Source organism: Anser brachyrhynchus (assembly GCF_964034855.1).
Source record: "Anser brachyrhynchus genome assembly, chromosome: Z".
Taxonomy (NCBI): domain Eukaryota; kingdom Metazoa; phylum Chordata; class Aves; order Anseriformes; family Anatidae; genus Anser; species Anser brachyrhynchus.
This window is the reverse complement of record NC_137697.1, coordinates 18964060-18976825: the sequence shown is the minus strand read 5'-3', so window position 1 is coordinate 18976825 and position 12766 is coordinate 18964060. Positions and strand designations below refer to the sequence as shown.

General features: G+C 44.9%; 1 long non-coding RNA gene across 1 annotated transcript; it reads right to left on the bottom strand.

Moving 5' to 3' along the window:
- Window positions 1-2111: 2111 nt before the first annotated feature.
- LOC308185342 lies at window positions 2112-10206 on the bottom strand. Its single transcript, XR_013943312.1, has 3 exons — window positions 3972-10206; window positions 3310-3402; window positions 2112-2953 (listed from the first exon to the last, which is right to left on the bottom strand). It is a non-coding gene; the product is annotated as an uncharacterized lncRNA (long non-coding RNA).
- Window positions 10207-12766: the final 2560 nt, after the last annotated feature.

Here is a 12766-nt window from a genome sequence, read left to right as displayed (position 1 = left end):
AATAAAAAACTCCACATGTCTGCTTCATTCCAAGTTAAAAGTTGAAATTCTGGCATTAAAAGAAAAAAAAAAAAAAAAGTAAGAACTCAACTTCTGAGCCTCTGAAATGAGGTTATTACAAACAACCAGAGCACAAGGAGCCCAGGACACTTGCTCACAAGTGGGTTCATTGTGGATTTGCACCACACTGTAGCAGCACATACATCTCATTAACTGCAAGCTCATGAAATGCACACATGAATTTTGGTAATGGCCATTTGGAACTGCATGATGAATGACATACAGGACCACTGGGTTAAACCCAAATCAAACAAGTAAGCCATGGTGTATTTCTCTGTTTAGTTGATACTTCAACCAGACCCAAGATGGTATCTTCAAATAACTGGGGGAGTGCCAAGGGAATTATGCCTTCTTTTTTAAAATTGTCTACCTGCCTATCTTTGCTCTTTTGTGGATCCCATTGCTAGCAGAGCTGGAAACTTCCCAATATGATGAAGAGTTTGTACTCAGTGCAAAGCATATTTAACTATCTTTGGCTTGTCTTTAAAGCAAAGGTCTTTATTCACGTTGAACTTCTGTTGACTATAGCTGCACTTTGAAAAAATCTCTTTCAGTATAATGGATCTTTGTCCAAAGAGGAATGAGGGAAGCAAAATTAAAATCTCCAAGAACAAGCCCTGAGGATTTAATCCTTTGCTTTCAGCGTGGGTCTGGCCTGAGGAAAGGCTGCAAGCTGCCTAACTATGTAGACAGGCAGCAGTGGGACCCAGGTCCCCACCGCTAGCTGCTCGTGAGGCCTGGTGAAACACGTGGAGGAAAGCTAAAGCTTGCAGGGACGAATTGGAACACGTCAGCTCTTTTGCCTTGAAGCTGCTTGGCGTGTGAAACTCAAACAGCCTGGGTTTAGCCATTAAAATGATTGCATGCTAGATTGCAAAGCACTGTGAACTGACTGCACGCAAACAACAGGAAGGCAGAATCTGCAGGATCGTTACTACAAGCTGAGCCCTGGAGGCCAGGCTCCGCTAGTAGGAATGGGGCCTCAGCCATGCCAAGGGGTTGGGAAGTGTTAGGGCTTTTGCAGTCCACTCCATGCAATGGGGAACAAAAAAGGGCTACGGAGCAGGTGGCACTATGCAGTGAGATGGTCCCCAGAGTTTTGCCCATCACACTTGCCCGTCCAGGCAGCAGGGAGAAGATGGGCAGCCATGCAAGCTGCAGGGAAAGGGATGTTTTCTTCCCTTCTGATGTAAAGCCAGGGTAGCATCACTGATTTATGTGCTGTTAGTTCTGATCTGTAAGGGAGCTAAGAGCCCAGCCCAGACCCAGGGCCCCAGCAAAGCTATGTAGAACAAAAGGAGGGTGAAGGAGAAAGGCAGAGAAGTATGAAGATGTTTATCGCGTACATCCTGGGCCCACGATGTTCCCAGTTCCTCTTGCACTGAGGCAGGTGGGAATATGCCACTGGGGGCTAGGGAGCAGTGCCACTGTTGGAACCCTGTGGCCAGCCTCTGGCACAGCGCTCCAGCCTACTCTGCACGCAGGCTGCAAGCACCAGGCTGACCAGGATGGCTCCAGAGCCCTGCAGAAACAACATGCTGAGCACCCATGCTGTCAGATATTAGGATATGAATCCCCATCTAAGTATACCCAGGAGCAGACCCATCATCAGCTCCACTAAAGTTAGTCACGTGCTTAAAATTAAGCATATTCTTACTTGCTTTGCTGGTCTGCAGCCAGCTTACTCTGCTCCAAAGCCATAAGGAGGAGGAAAGGGTGGTGCTGGGACTGCTTCACATATGGGTGTCTGTCGTACATGGAAGTAGGCTCTCTGAGAAAACACTGCCCTATGCCTCAAAGGAAGTTCACCAGTTCTGGACCAAAGTCCTTCTGGGAGCTGTGCAGGCTCAGGCTGGAGGGCTGATCACCAAGCTTACGATCTAATTAAGAAGTAAAGAGAGGCTGTGAAAAAAACTCACATCCAATTCAAAGGTATCTGATGGGCATGACACTTCGTTCACTCCAGCCACTAGCTGCGTGGCTGACATCTTCATGAAGCAAGCATACTCCTGCCACAAGCTGTCCTGCTGCAGGATGGCACAGCTTGGGCCTGAAGGAAGTGGCAGACTGGCTGCAAAGGATTTACAGCACCCCATGGCACTCTTTACAGTGTCTTGTCCAGCTGGGCCAGGTTGCAGCAGGGAAGGCATCTCTTGTCTTGTCTTCCTTGCGTTACATGGTGCATGGTGTGCTGCAACAGGATTTGGGCTGTATTGAGATGAGAACATGGTTGTTTTCAACAGTGGTATAACAGCAATAGCTGCCTCCAGGAGCAGCCCCTCTGCATGTGAGGTTCATGCCAGAGACTCAGGAAATCACACATCTGGTTTGCTTTATCTCTGCACTCTGGGTTCGCTGAGGACTCAGCTGTGGGTTTACCCTCAAGCCCAGAGTGAAGGACAATTTATTCCCTGGGACAAGCTAGGGACTGAACTATAATACAGCTACTGTCTGAACCGTGTTTCCCTGGAGCCCCACGTCCAGCCTGGCCTCCTGCAGCGCAGCCCAGCCCTGGTTGCTGGTGAGGACACCGGTGTGCTGTGTGGGGTCACAGGGCCCTCCAATAGCTCCTACCCAGCATGTGTGAGCAGGAGAGTCCCCTAGAGCTGCAGAAGGGAGCGGAGACATGGAAGGCCCACGCAGTGGAGGCTAGGCAGCTATTTTATGTGTATCAGAGCTGTTACAGAAGGGACTCAGCCTCCAAAGCTTCATTTAACACTATTATCTGCTGGGATGGGCAGCCAGAGGAGCCCACTTGCCACATCTGGTCCCACAGAAGCAGGCTGGTGGTTGGCGTCAGAGGGCGGTGATGCGAGCCAGGCCTCGGTCTGGCTGGGTAAGCACTGACCCCAGCTCTCCATCTCCGCAACAGAAAATAGCTGCTCGATGAAACCTGAGAATCGAAGAGGGAAATGTTTTCATTAAAAATGAAGGGTTCATGGAAAGTAGCAAGGACTTGAAAACTCAAACTGTTCTCTTTAAAGACAGGAGAGAGGACAGTTAAAGAACACTGAATTTAATGTAACTTTGTTACAAATACACGCTCACATGCACTCCTCTTAGCCAGTTTATTCTGCCCTAATGAGCAAGCTAAAACACAGCCTAGCTTATGCTGCCAAAGGCGAAGCCAAAAGACTCCAATACAATAAAAATTCTCCATTGCCCTCAAGCCTTCATCCAAAATTGTATCCAAACCTGAACTGAATTATTTCTGAAAGGGTAATTACTTCTTGATTACTTTTTACCAACCTCTAGGCTTCCAGGCTCCAGGCAGAAGTTGAGTTGTCAGATGTCGAAAGGGAGGGAGAGAAAGAAAACGTTCTTACAGCAACTCCAGCCCAGCTGGAAGAAAGAAGCACAATAAAACTTTTCTCGTGGGCACTCCAGACCGCTTTCCAGCGGCTGTGTTACTTCTGATACACTTCTGATAAACCTCCAGACCGTGACAGGATTCTGACCTGCCCTTGTTTCACAGGACAGCGCTTGGCATTGCAAAGGCCAGAGCACAAGGAGGGCAGAACGTCCCAGCTGAGTCACTCTCCTGCCTACCGTGCCGGCAGGCAAGCAGGGGGTCTGGCCTTTCTTTCCCACCCCAAACACAAGACGGCATGGGCTGAGAAGCCACCCACCATGCTAAACACCATCCGGCACCAGCGAGAGGCCTGGTGCCAGCATGTGGGAAGGCAGGGAAGGGAATGCGAGGCGCTCCCTGCTGGGACCCGGCCCTCGTCCAGACAAGGTGGCACGTTTCTAACTCTCCTCTCCTCTGCACCGCACCCGTCACACCGAGCCCTTCGAAAGAGAGGGCTCGCATTCTTCCCCCTCTGTCTCTGTCTTGCCTGGGCATGACAGCAACCTCACACAGCCGCCCTGCCAAATTTCCACATCACGCTGTGCAGCGCATGACCCACCTGCACTCAGACATCCCCGCTGGGGCAGGCCAGCAGCTCACACAATTCGGCAATGATGGATGCCCAGCATATCAGCTCTGTTTCCTCCTCTCCAAGCCAGGGATGATGGCTGATCACTGTCCCCGTACAGAAGCCACTCCACATTCCTATATCTTCCTCATCACACTTTTTTTTTTTTTTAAACTTCTTTCTTTCTGGGCATGGGTAACCTCTATTGAATGTAGTATTGCTGGAATAAACATCTTTCTGCTTTCTGTGATGGCACGTGACACTTTCTCTTCTGCTGGCTTCTCGTTTTCTCTTTAACAAATCCTCACATCCAGATTTCTTGGCATGGAACTGGTGCTAGTGAAGGGTTGTCTCCAGTGATTCCAGTCTTCCTGGATTTCTTCTTGAGAGACTTTTGCTCAGTTAGAGTCTATCCATATGTATGTAAGCTTAGGACTGTTTTTCTCCTGTGTGCTTAATACAAAAAGCTCTTTTCAACATTAAATTTCATCATGACTGTTTATCACCCAGCCATTCACTGTTGGTGGACACCAAAAGCAATTTTCTCCCCAGCAAAGCTGATGGACTTATGCATGGCTTTTCCTTTGTGGAGTAAGTATTACCAGTGCTGTGCAGATGTCTTAGTTATAGCTGCTGTATTTGAGCAAAGAATGCTGCAAGGAACATGGAGCATAATTCATTCTCACAAAAAAAAAAAAAAAAAAAAAAAAAAAGCAGTCTGATCCTTAACATCTTTTATTCCTTTATGTGTTTTAAATGATGGCTTCCTTCCTTCATTTCTCTTTGATTCAGCAGATGCTATGTAGCATCGAGACTACTTTGGGTAATATTTCATACAAAGTCACCATACGCTGGTTGGGTTGGATTTATTTCCACAGGGTTCCTTCAACCACAAGGATACAATATATTTTATATTCCTCAAAGCCTAGTGGCAGGATGTGAAGTTTCTGTCTGTGGGTATGCTTGTGGATGTGAGTCCATTTCCAGGATGTGAAAGAAAAATCAGAAGAGGGAACATAGCACAGACTTGTATGTTATGTGGGACCAAAGGTTTCCATCACCCATTTTAGCCCTTTTATCTCAAGAAGGCCTTGGGGAGGAACCACAAAACAGTATTGTAACAAAACAAACAGGGAAACACAAATAGACCTGGCTGACGGAAAGCAAGGCTCCTGTGATGACTGAAGTAGGTGCTAACACCATGCAGGACAAGAAGGGAGTTGTTATGGGCTTTTGGACACAGTTCAAAGAGGTACCCATTATCAACCCACAGTAGTTTCAAATGCTCTGAATAACAAGCATATGGGCAAGCAACTATCAGAAAATCATAGGAAACATAAATGTGTAGCTTTGACCAGAAAATGACAATAATCCATGATTTCCAATTTGTGTAGTTGTTTTCCAGTGGTATTGAAGTATTTTGTGGTGTTGTCCTCACATATTTATTCAGTCCCTGATTTTCCTTCTCAGGATAAGCATTCCATTCAAATTCCCTCTAATTTTTCAAATAATGTAAGGACTATCTTGCAGCAACAGAATGATACATAGGTAATAAATTCATATTTATCCTGTTTACTGAGTTTACTGAGTATCTCAACTTCCTTTTTTTTTTTTTTTTTTTTTTTGAGTGCATTCTGCTTTTTTAATTTAAGGAAGGGCTGTAAGACTTTTCATGCCATGTAGCTGTTTCTCATACTCAAAATTCATTTCATTTACAAAGAGATTAACTCTTTCAAATGAACTAGTAGGTGAGTGTTCACACAACAGAAATACACTCAGAAAGAAAACATGTTGAAAAGCTTAAACTAATATTTTATTTTAATCAGGCCTTTTATTTTTTTACCTCAAAGGGTAATAAAAAGAATACACACAGTCAGCGAGGTTTCATTTCCTCAGAAGCTGCACAGTCTGAGTGTTATATCAGGTGCTGTAGGGGCTTCTGTGGGAAGCATGGTTTCTTTATTTATCCTTTATACCTTGTCAGGCAGTGAGTGAAATCTGAGTAACTTCTTAAGACACAACCTGTGAGTTTTTTCCCCCCCTTTTTTTTTTTCTTTTTTTTTTTTTTTCCCAAAGAGGGGCTGGGTGGGAGAAATTGATGGCTGTGGGGAGAAAGCCAGCAGAGGAGAAGAGGGTAAGGAGAAGGGTTGCAAAATCAACCCCTTTATCAATTCCAACCGGTACCCCAAAACTTGTGAAAACAGTGGCAAGTTCCACAGACAGGCTCTGATTTTGTCCATCTATATTTTGACAAGAAATGGGCAGAAACTGAAATGATTTTGATTTAGCAGCACCTCTTTGACCAGCTGTTTAACTCGGGTGGCTTGGATCGGGAAATTGCTTTATTAAAACCAACTGTGTTTGCTTGGGTGCCTGTTTCAGATAACTGGCTCTGGTTTAGGCTCATTTTCATCTCTAGCCACAGGCTGATTCTCCCTGTCCCTCACAGACTCCTTCTTGCAGCTCCCTCTGCACTAGCCTGTGGCCTCTGAAAGAGTGTTTCATTGCTAGAAAACAAGGGAATCGGGTTTATTTACGGGGAGTGACCTGGTTAAAGCAGAAGAGGGGGTAAAAAAACACATTTAATATAGTTTATCATTTTGAATAAGCACTGAAACAACTGCTAGCCATCCACTGCATACTTCACCCCTTGGATCAACAGAGGAGCCCTGCCAAACGTCAGATTATATATTCCACAGCTGAAGTGTTTGCATAACTTTTCAGTGGCTACCATTTAAAGAAAGAAAACCACTGATGGGCCTTTTCTTAATATATTCCCCTAAGCTGACATGTTCACGGTGTACTGCCAGCAATCATTTTGTACTTGGAAGGCGAAGTTCCTCATATCTCTGCTGTGGCCCCTGTGCCAGCTAGCAAGACGGGACTGGCCTTCCCCATTTTCACAATCTTGGCGTTTCACCGGAGGATCCTCGGCATGGTCACAGGAGGTGCCAGCGGCACCAAGCTCTCTGCACGCTCAGGGGGCCCAGCATGGCGGCCTGGGAGGGGGCGGACATGTTGAAGCGCCAGCCATGTGCTATCGATAATGATATCTAGAAAACACTCGTTTGGTCGTTTTGGTTGCTTGCCCAATGACTCAAAAGAAATTGTCTGGTATTTCTCTTTGGAGGAAAGGAAAACGTGACTACATCCAATTTCAACATTGGCTTTTGCAGCATTCCAATCACTGCCCAGATTTTGTCTTTACTAAATAATTATCCAAGAAGCAGATTTCCTTTTCTATGCAGAAGGTACTCAGATAAGCCTTCCCAGTCTGTGGCTATTGAACACATGCTTCCATATAGCAGCATGCAGTCTCTGTTCCCTTTGAACCCTGAGGTTTTCAGACTCCTCTGGGGTTTTATCTGACAGCCATCCCTATCTTGCTCAAATTATGGCTTGGCCAAATCCATGCAGCCCATGTACCTTCCCCTTGCAGTGGGCTGGTGCTTGGGCAGTCTGGGCCACTAGCCCACTGACCAAGAATGATCTGAGTTTTTCACATCAGGGAAAGGCATTTTCTATTTTTGCTGCAAGCAAAAACCAGGGAGTATTGTGTCTGAAATGACAGTCTGTATGCTAAATGAAAATTCACACCCAATCCCTGTAATTAGATAATGCATATCCATCAGTTAAAAAAAAAAAAAGGTCTGAGAAGATAATTATCATTCTGTTTAACTGTTTTTCATTGCTGTGTTAAAGGGCAGAGTGAGACCTTTGATGTTCTTCCATAGCTGAGACATACTAATACCATGTGTACTAGGATACATCTAAAGTTTTTGTAGAGATTTTTTTTTCTCTTCCCATCTCTCTTCTGTTCCATAAAAGAAAGCAGGGTCTGGTATTAGAGGGAACAAGCAGTTTCCCCTAGAGATTTTCTTAGAAAACGGCCCTGTTTCAGAATGCTAACCACCTCCTGTTTTCAGGGAAAACAAGGGGCTTGTGATGCAAGTTAGATGTAATTACCAATAAGGAGGCACTCAATGGAGAGAGGATGAAAGGTTTATGATGAGGAGAAATGAAGTGCTTTTTTAGCACCTGTTAAGCTTTTAGGAAGTTTCTCTACATGCTGCAGGGAATTGTTACATTCCACCTCAAAATCACCTATGAGATTTCTGGTAGTGGATGTAATCATTTGTGGCGATGCATTATAAAACACTCCAGACTCCTAAGAAATTAAATGTTGTCATATAAATGGGAGATATTATTCATGTCTGCAGATACTAACTTCGAACATCATGCTCGGAGCAAAAGGTTAGTCAAGATGACCCCCAGATTTCTCTTGTGATTGAAGTTTTTCTGCAATTTTCAGTGGTTCATAAACCCATTGTGTACCTGCTGGCAGTGTCAGTTAGTATATTCAGAGAAGCTATTGTGTATCGCTACATTTATCCTGTCCTGTCCGCTCAGACATCAACACATTTTTCACATTTTCTTCTATGGGTGTAGACTACAAGAGCACACTCTGTAGAAATGTGCTTTAACACCCAAGAAATCCATCACTCCATAGGCAAGATGCTGCTCTGCTGGTAGATGGCTCCTGACGACTTCTGGGTTCATCTACTCCTAACTTTGGCAATATCAATTCCCTTTGCCAATGACACCAAGCATGGTGGTATGGTTGACATGATGGAGGAAGGGCATACAATCCAGAGGGACCTGGACAGGCCTGAGAGGTGGGCCTGTGCGAACCTCAGGAGGTTCCACAGGGCCAAGTGCAAGGTGCTGCACCTAGATCAGGGCAATCCCCAAAATGAGTACAGACTGGGAGAAGAATTCACTGAGAGCAGCCCTGCAGAGAAGATTTGGGGGTTCTGGTGGATAAAAAGCTCAACATGAGCCAGCAGTGCATGTTTGCAGCCCAAAAGGTGAACTACATCCTGGGCTGCACCAACAGAGGAGCGGCCATCAAGCTGAGGGAGGTGATTGTCCCCCTCTGCTCTGACCTTGTGAGGCCTCACTTGGAGTGCTGCGTCCAGGTCTGGGACAGTTAGGGTTGTTCAGCCCGGAGAAGAGAAGGCTCTGGGGAGGCCTTAAAGCAGGCTCCCAGCACCCAAAGGGGGCCTGTAAGAAAGCTGAGAAGGGACAGTTTACCAGGGAGCATAGTGATAGGATAAGAAGTAAAACTTTTAAAAGCTTTAAATTAAAAGATGGTACATTTAGATTACACATAAGGAAGAAATTCTTCACTCAGAGGGTGGTGAGGCACTGGCAGAGGTTGCCCAGAGAAGCTATGGACACCCTGTCCCTGGAGGTGTTTACAGCCAGGCTGCATGGGGCCTTGCGCAACCTGATCTAGTGGGTGGCATTAGATGATCTTTAAGGTCATAAAGTAAGTATTCCATTTTAGGTTGGAATAAGATGATCTTTAAGATCCCTTCCAACCTAAACCATTATATGTTTCCACCTCTGGTAGAGTAAATTCTGGGCTGGGAGAGTGCTACGAAAGTGTTAGTTGTTGTGCTGAAGTGCTGGGGGGTGGTTCTTCAATGAACCAACAGGCTATGGCCTGAAAGGTTGCTAACCCACCAAATGGTCATCTGAACATGGCAACAGTCCAGCTCAACCTCCTCCTTGCTAATTGATTTACTAGCATGACCTGCAGCATTTAACCCTCACTGTGTGCCAAGCCTCATTTCCATGCCAGTTTCTTCAGATTCCCAGAACCTGAGGAGAACTGAGAAGCGCTGTGCCACTATCACAGACCACATCTTGAAGGGAGGCAGTTGTGCCCAAACTCAACAATTACTGGACAAGGCAGCAGTTCCCAGACAGATGCTTGTAAATAACAAAGGGAATCCCAGCATGGGATTTCTCTAGTCTTTGCAGGTTCCGCATAGGGCAGAACATGTCACAACTCTAGCTGTTTTATGTATGTGGAAAGGCATGAGCAAAGCCTGACTTCGGGTAAGAAGTCAGGTGGCTCCACTCTAGAGTTACCATAGGCATCATGCAAAAAGTCAAAGCCCTGCAGTATAGGTTGGGTTGGGACTGAGAATCCCTATCCTTAATTTGTGAAATGTGCTTGAAAGCATTTTTTTTTCAGGTAAAAACATCTAATTTTGTCTGTGCTCCATATTTTAAGCTGTATGATATTATACTGGATACTTTTTTATATGTAGTTTAACAATATCTGCACACCAGCTCATAAGTGCCGAAGAAATCAGGGAATGGAACAACACAAACAAAGCTGGACACTGTGAGAGAGGGAGAGCTTGCAAGAGGACTTTTGTGGAGGCAGATGCCAAGTAAATATAGATTCCTGTTAACTTGTTTAAAGAAAAAAATATTAAAAAATACTCTAAAAATAGATCATTATATAGCACAGCTGAATCCACCAGCTTCATCATTTCTTATTACCAATGGCCTCCATCCTTTTGTTAACAGCTATGCAACAAGTGATGTTATAAAAAGCTGTGGCTTATTTGCAACAATAAAGATGTTATTTTTTAATAGACCATGTGACATCCACCTTCTCACTCTTCACACACAGGCACATACGTGCCATTTCTGTGGCACATTTTTGCAAGTTTTTCCTCTGTCAGGTTTATGCAGAGGATTTACTGTTAAGATTGTTGATGGTCTAATGCAGCAGTACTTTGTACTGTTAGGTCACGTGCTAAGAAGTATGACTTACTACTATAGCCATTGGGTTCCATCTATAGCCATTGCTGTTCCATCATGGTCAGAGGCTCTACAGACTGTATACAGATTTTTGCAGAATGGCTGGCCCATCTGTCTGAAACAGACAGGGGCCAAGGAATTGATAAAATTTGCAAAAGGACCACAGGATGCGGTCAAACAATGTGCTTCAGTGGTTTAGGTGCCATTGATGTGTAAGTCCAGCACCACCTTGTCACTCTGTGCTGGTTCTCCAACACTGATCCAAGGAAAGGCAAGATGCCAGCTCAGGAATGATAAGAATTTTTAAAATGAGACACTCTCATTTAGTGAAACCCTCAGTTCTAGCCTGGGTACAAGCCACAATGAGAATGTGCCCTTACTTAGAAGAAAAAACTGTTTCTCTCTGTTGGGCAGACAAGGAGACATGCTTCAGCAGCCCTGGATGACAGGGAGAAAGATTCAGCATTGTGCACTGAACTGAAAAAAACTAACATACCTGAGCAGCTGTGGCAACTGAGTCAGGCAGCTACTCTAGATGGGCTCTTGAGGGAACTTGTGGCACTAAACTAAGAGACAAAGTGCTATTCAAAAATCATTTGGGCTCCCACAGGACTTTCAAAGGTGCTTGAGACCACCAATGGATGCCTAGTGAGACACATAAAAGAATTTGCTTTCCAAGGCAAAAAGTTTTGATTTGTGTGGAATTAACAGGGGAAAAGGCATTTAAAATGTAAATTAAAAGTAGGTGAGTATAAAAGCTTGAAGAATCAAAATCTATATCAAATTTAAACTTATAGGTTATGTGTATGTTCTGAGGAAATTCTTACAGGAGTTAACTGGTGAATTTCCCAACCACTCACAGCAGCTTTAGAAACATCTGTGTTCACAGATCTTCCCCATTTCTTCACACTGAGAGACCTGTGGGCCAGATGTCACCTTCCTCACTGGTGTTGAGTCATCTGTCACTTCAGCTGTGGTCTTACTGGAAAAGAGAGGAAGCACAGTGAAATTAGGTAGCTTTTTTGCTAAGAAGTCCACCTAATAACTAGTATAAAGGAGAAATTACTTTCCCATCTAAAAATACTTAACGATATTTATCAGGTGTTAGGGCTTTAGTTTTCATTTTCTGAAAATTTGGCTACCAGGTGGTATATATACAGCTTACAAACTTGGTTTCACTTTAATAGTTTGTATGTGTCTCATTTTTCTGATGCTTTGTTGCACTCCCTGCCTTGTTCATCTGCAGGACGAGAGGGAAGACCAGCACCTGCAAGTCTGCCTCTGAATCACTGAGGTATAAAAAACAATTAACAAATGAACACATCTAGACCAAAAAAAAAAAAAAAAATAGCTTTTTAAGTCTGCTCTCTTGGTGGCTAACCTAGCAAAAGACAGGTGGAGAGAACCCTTATCTGATGAGTAGATTTTGAGATTGACCTATCAGAGGAGGCTGGAAGTTATAAAAAGACAAAATCTGCAGTGATGTGGCAACAAGGACAAGACTAAGCAGGAAGAATAAAATGAATGAGTGCAGCAGTTTTGCAGCCTTCCCGTGCAGCTACTACCTCCTGGGGTGACAAGCAAACTGCTGAAGTGGGGGGCACAGGGGCTGTTCTGGGTTTCTGGTACCATCTCCATGCAAAATGTGAACAGCTCAGGAGGCTTCTTTGCATCGTCTGCTCATTCCTGCATCAGCTGCCCCATGCTGTCTGGGTACAGGCAGGAGGGCAGGTTCGGGGCAGCCTCAAGCAGTATGTGCTTTTGCCTGTGCAATGTTTTTGCTGCCTGACTGGTGGTCCAGTGGGATGTGGAGGGTGATTCATCCTGCATGCACACCCCAGTCACTGCCTCCCATGATGATGCTCTCCTCTCTCCAGCTTTCCAAGCAAAAAGGAGAAACATTGCTCATGAATGAAAAGGGCTCTGGAGGAACACCCTCAACACTGCTTTGCCCACAAAATGGGAAAGAGAAGCTGGTTACTGTGGGAAGAGAGGAGGACCAGGAGGGAGATATCCCAGTACATCTGTCCACATCTGCTCAGCACTGCCCTGATGCCAGCATAAAGGGGTGATGGAGGCTGTGAAGCACTTAACAAATGCACAGCACAGTGTGGTGGGGATAGGAATACCTATTTTGATGGGAAATACAACTGCATCTCTCA